The sequence below is a fragment of the Diplotaxodon limnothrissa genome, linkage group LG3, assembly GCF_057381915.1.
Source record: "Diplotaxodon limnothrissa isolate DT_005_m linkage group LG3, D_limnothrissa_male_GT1.1, whole genome shotgun sequence".
In the NCBI taxonomy this organism is placed as follows: domain Eukaryota; kingdom Metazoa; phylum Chordata; class Actinopteri; order Cichliformes; family Cichlidae; genus Diplotaxodon; species Diplotaxodon limnothrissa.
Window position 1 is genome coordinate 56,569,680 of NC_140598.1, and position 6,396 is coordinate 56,576,075.

A 6,396-nucleotide genomic window follows, 5' to 3' on the forward strand; every position below is an offset into this window, starting at 1 on the left:
AAATTTTTTCAGCATGTTGAAGAAATTCAACCTAGTGTGTGTGACACTGGAATTTAATCTTGCCTCAGAGGTTTACTAAAGTGATCATATTTCAGGTCATTTGACTTCTCAGGAAGGCCCCTCCACCCTCCCTCTCCACCTCCTTCTTTCCCCAAACCCGAGCCTGATTTTACTGTCCAGAGCATGTGAGACTTGAAAGCACGAACAGCATTTATCCCACAAGAAAAAGTCTTTGAGAAATGTAAAAATGTCTCTGTGTTTTAAATCAGAATAAATAACAATGCAACAGGTTCCTATTTCCTTGCACGTCATGCATGGAAATTTAAAATCTGAATTCAAAACAGATCAATAAATACTTTGCTGGTTTAATCAGCCTTTTAAATGCTCCGCGTGATAGATTGTTATAACTTGCCTACAAGGAAATTTGTCGTCCCAGTCAGAGCTTACACAGAAACACACAGTGTTTGTTGAGGGCTCGTACTGCACGCACAAACCTAAGGCACACTCTTCTCCATCTGAAAGTTCCCTATCTCCAGCCCCTCTGGCAGTAATGTGACGTGGGGAATGAGGTGATCAGTGTCATGAGAACTAGCTGTGTGATGTCAGACCGGAGGGATTGCATGTAGGAAGGCTTTTGAGGTAATAATGGTGGCAAGTCTGGTTGTTGGAGATAAAGAAGGTATAATGATGTTTCATGCAGGGAGGGGAAACCCAAGATGTGGCCTGGGGAGGTCACACCACACAATAATGTCATCTGGCTTCCCCACACAACCAGTGCTGAAGCTGGTTCTGCTGGCTGAAGTGCTGTAGTTCCCATGCAAACACACAGTACTTATCGGCGATTAATAAAGGGCAAGCTCAGATTTTTTGTTAGCCAACTGTGTGTTATGTAGACAAGGTCATTATATTTCGAATATATCCAAAATCTTTGCAAAAGTCTCGAAAAAAATCCTCAGGACTACAAAAACTTTATAGTGCAAGATGTAAATGGTAAAGAGGTAAACAGTTTCTCGGCATGTCTGTTATAAAAGACCATAAAAAGTAAGAATATATGAATTTTACAATCCCAGAGAAGCAGAAGGTGGGACATCATGTTGTCTCATCAGGAGTAAATTCAGACACAGCAGGAGGGAAAGCTGTATACCTGTCACACATAAGGACCTTCTGTTTCCAACTAACTTTAAGGAATTATTTAATATTCTTCAACACGGAGTACAACACACTCCTAAAGATGGCTGTAATTTAAAAACATAGATACGACATGTTTGCTAGCAAGCCTCCCAAATGTTTAACAGCTTGGACGTGTGACCATACGATGAATCTTTCAACCACCAAAGACACCAGAGAGAGAGAAAAACATGTTTTCCTGCAGCTCTAAGTTAAATTCACTTCTAAAGAATGAGTTACAGCTCACTTCACAACGAAGACTGAATGTAAGCCTTCACAACAAACCATTCACATGACACCTTGGCTTCTTTTCTTCATTTGTTTATGATAAATGTGTATCTTTTTATTTTATCTGCATTTTTCTTTTATGTTGATACTGTTGATTGACAGTGAACAACTGTGGTTAAGCTAAGTGACAAAAGAAGCAAAGATGTCTGCTTGTGCTTGCTAAATAAATTCTGCAGGACCGATCAGGCGAACAGCAGCGTGTTTCCTCTGCTCATTATTTCTCCTGTTTTACAGAACGCTAATCTGCCCACCGTTACGCTTGATGCCATGATAATCCAAACAGTGCTGAGAGTCTGAATTTGAATTAAATCTCCAGGACTTATTTTCCTGTTACGTCAGTTCAAAAGTCACATTTTTGAGAATAGCCACTGAATGATAAACAGATTCGCTATTGGTCCGATGTGACTTTTGTGGATTTATCTTCAAAGGCTCACATATAAAGAGACCATAAGTCTTTGTGCAGCTTTGAATTACTTTGTGTAACCACAGCAAGCAACCTTCAGAAAAATGCTGACCCACATACAAGAAGTATCCAGACTTCTTCTGTTTGCTCAGTTTCCAAAACTTTAAACGACTTTCTTCTTTTAAATACGATTCTGATCTCACCACATTATTTATCAGCTGCATTTGAGGTGAAGGTTACTGTTAATTGTCATTCATTAATCATGTACAACTCTTGTTTTACGTGTAGTTACGGCATTTATTATGTTTAATTTGTGCCTTTGCTTGTGTTAGTTCTAATAAAAGTTTTATACGTATAAAGATATTACATATAAGATAACTCAGTCCTTGTGTTAGATGGAATGTTACCTAATTTTCAGTTAAAATCTCTTTCAAAGTTACTAGTAACTATCTATAATTATTTTGCTAACTCTCACCATCAGACTGTGTTATTGGGTAGTGGTCTAACTGGTTATGCTTACTAACTCTGATTCTCTGATTCCCTCCACATAATTTTTTATCTTTGTTGGCCGTAATTAATGCATTTAGCTAATTTTCTTGATTCACTGTGATGTTTGTATCCAGGGTCATGCCTCCACAAACAAAGAGTAACACCCCAAATTAATTATCTGGATAAAGTTATTTTATTATGATGATTCTTAAATCCTTTAAACATGCAGCCTCGCTGAGATCGGGACCTTGGCTCTTTTTTTCCTGCTGTATTTTGATAGATACAGTGAAGAAAGGACAGAAAAGCAGGGGCAGAGAGAGAGAGAGAGGAGAAGGCATGATGCACAGGGCTGCAGGTCAGACTCAAACTTGGGCCGGCTGCTCTCAGCCGTATGTCACGTGGTCGCCCGCTCAACACACTGAGCGCCCATTCATCCAGTTTTTCTAAGCCCAGCGTGAGTAAAATGTATAGCTGGTGTTAGAAAGTCCTGTGACCTGACACTGTAAATACTCTATTTAAATGTAATAAGAGATTACAGGTGACCAGAAAGTCTTTGAAGTAGAGCCTTATAAATAAACACCAGACACTCTGGCTGTCTTCTTTTTGTTAAAGAAGGCCACCCTACCTTTTATATAAGAGAAAAGCATCACTGCCGATGCACACTGTTGATATATGCTCTAAAGCCCTCCTCCCGGTGGGACATGCCCGGAACACCAACCCCAGGAGGCGCCCAGGAGGCATCCTTGTCAGATGCCCGAACCACCTCAGCTGGCTCCTTTCGATGTGGAGGAGCAGCTGCTCTACTCTGAGCCCCTCCCGGATGGCCGAACTTCTCACCCTATCTCTAAGGGAGAGGCCAGCCACCCTTCGGAGGAAGCTCATTTCCGCCGCTTGTATCCGCGATCTCGTTCTTTCGGTCACTACCCACAGCTCGTGGCCATAGGTGAGGGTAGGGACGTAGATCGACTGGTAAATTGAGAGCTTCGCTTTTACACTCAGCTCCCTCTTCACCACGACGGACCGGTGCAGCGTCCGCATCACTGCAGCCGCCGCACCAATCAGTCTGTCGATCTCCGGTTACCTCCAGGGCCGGAGATACAGTAATGTTAGATTCAATAGAAAACACACGATATGTGCAAATACCCAAAATCATCAGTCTTTGTGAGAGGTGTTTCTTATGAGTCTTATACTGTGTGAGTTCATAGTTTTCAATTGTTTCCACGACTATAAAAAGTTTAATATGCAGAAGAAGCAAAAAACCAAAACTAAAAAACAACAAGAACTTTCCTCTGCTTTGTGTCATTTCCCCCCAGTTTAGCTGTTCTATGAATTATTTCTACAACATTCAATTGAAATCTCCCCTCAACTGCCCCTCGAGCACGTGGATGTTGATTTGCTTCATTGTTCCTCAGGTGAAGGAGCTGAGGTGGAAACAAAAAAGAAAAGCACTGATTACTCCAAATAAGCTGATGATACCAGTGAAAAATCTTGATTATTTTGGTGTGCTGCTATCATAACCTCAAGGCAGTTTTGCAATTAGAGAAAAAAAAGTCTGTTTTTGCTTACAGACTCTGCAGCCATAACCCTAAGGACTTAAAATCTAGGGCAGGATCAGCAAGGCAGATGCTTTCAAAAACATCTTACAGTCTGCCCTTAATTCACAGCAAGCCTTACCCTGGATTTCAGAGGGCACTTGATAGCTTTTAATTGTTAGATATTATCTAACAACATCGAGGACATGTATATTAGCTATCCTCCAGGGGGATCAACATCCTCTAATTAGCAACCAGATGCTTTGCAAATTCACACATCAAATGCTCGTCATAGGGAGATCTTTCAGGAGAGGAAGAAAAACAAGTTCATGTCAAGGGTCTGACTTTAAATAACAACATCTGCTTTCTGTTGAATGGCAAGTAAAGAGTAAAGCAGCAGAAAATGAGTGTTCCTCAAAAACAACACTTGCAGTTAAATGCATGGAATAGTTGTGCAGTAAGTACAAAATTTAGGCAGCTTTTCTTTAAATATCCAACTGAAGCTACGATATGTATCATATCGGGGTGGATCCACTTTGCTCTCAGAACTGCTTTAATCTATCATGGCGCAGATTCAACAAGTGCTGGAAACATTCCTTGAGAGTTTGGTTCACATTGACGCAATAACATAATTCATCCATAATGTGAATCTCCTATCCCAAAGGTGCTCTATTGGACTGAGATCTGGTGACTGGAGGTCATTTGAGTGCAGAGAACTCATTGTCATGTTCAAGAAACCGGTGTGAACTTGATGACTTGGTGCGTTATCTGCTGGAAGCAGCCATAAGAAGATGGGTACACTGTGCTCATACGGGATGGACGTGATCAGCAGCAACACTCGGATAGGTTGTGGTGTTTAAACATTTCTCAGTAAGTACAAAGCAGGATCAAAGTGTGCCACAAAAATACCCCCCACATCTCCACCAGCAACCGGAACCCATGAAGTCAGCATGGGTCCATGGTTGTTTATGTCCAATTGTGTCGCATCAGAAACCATCAGACGAGGAAACATCTTTCTGATCTTTTATTGTACAAGTTTTGTGAAACCCAGGAAACTGTAGCGGCATCCGGTGCGGTTGTCTCCCGCTGCAGGTCATCTGCTTTAATGTTCGACGTGTTGCACGCTCAAGAGGGTCTTCTGCAGATTTTGGTGGTGATTCGACTTACTGTTGCCTTCCTATCAGCTCAAAGCACTGGTCTTTCTTTCACCTCTGGTATCAACCAGGCATTTTCACCCAGAGATCTGCTGCTCACTGGATATTTTCTCTTTTTCAGCCCGTTCTTTAAATCCTCGAGATGGTCACGTGGGAAAATCCCCGTAGATCAGCAGCTTCTGAAACACTCAGAGCAACCATGGCACATTCAAAGTTACTTAAATCAGCTTTCTTTCTTATTCTGATCTCTGGTTTTTAGCTTTAGCAGGTTGTGTTGACCGTGTCTACATGTCTGAATGTATTGAGTAGCTGCCATGCGATTGGCTTAATTGCATATATGTGTTAACGAACAGAGGAACAGGTGTGCTAATGAGTGTATTCCTACTTGAGTGTGTTAGCATTTCCAGCTCTCTATGATCTCAGTCAAAGCATGGTCATCTCAGGCACACAGCTATGGCAGAAGCCCCGCCTATGGTTCAAAAAGAGTTTGGAGAGGGGCAGCCAATCAGGAGAAACTTAGCTTAAAGGGAAATTAGCCCTAACTGAAACAGCTTGTTTCAGACAGGACCTGCACCAAGACCCATCATAACACAAACAAGGATTATTTTGAACTTTATTCCCAGAATAAACAAAGGTGTTTAGAGTCAAAAAAAAGATAAAAGCATACATTATTTAGATACAAATAAAACATTTGTAAGAAAATAAGGTATATTTAAAAAAGAACCAAACCAACCAACCAAACCTTTGAGAGGGCGTGACTCTTCAGCTGGAAAATAACAGGGTTATTTATAAAAAGTGGCTAAAACTAGCTTCACTTTCACCAGGTGTTGCACTAAAAACATGCTCAGCTCACAATACAAGAGTAAGGTAGTAAATGCCGCAGTTTTGCTTGCAACAGAGTACTTCATGTTGTTAGCACTCCTTCCTCCCTGCTGATAAAAAGTCTCATTTCATTGTCAAAGATCTAACTGAGTAATGTTTTGATGTAGTTTGCTTTAAAGCTAATATGTTTCAGTCTGGGGCAAGTTGTCACTACCACTTTGTTCTTGCTAAGACAGAAGGGTACTGATGCTGTCAGTATTAATAATTTGCATGCCAAGTCATTCATCATTTAAATGTTCTCCTCGGGCTTATAAAACAATGTCACTTTCTTTCCCCAACGTGACTCCTTACACCGTAAGGCAAAGACTCTTAACTGAGTCACATGAGTTTCACGTTGGTTATCATGATTCCAGCTGGCTTGTATTGTTTCATAATTGGGGCGTGACGGAGAGGATTTTACAAAGCTAGCGCTAAGCTCATTCTCATGTTGTAACTTTTGAAAGTAGAGCCACATTCCTCATGCATCTGCTGTTCCTATGTG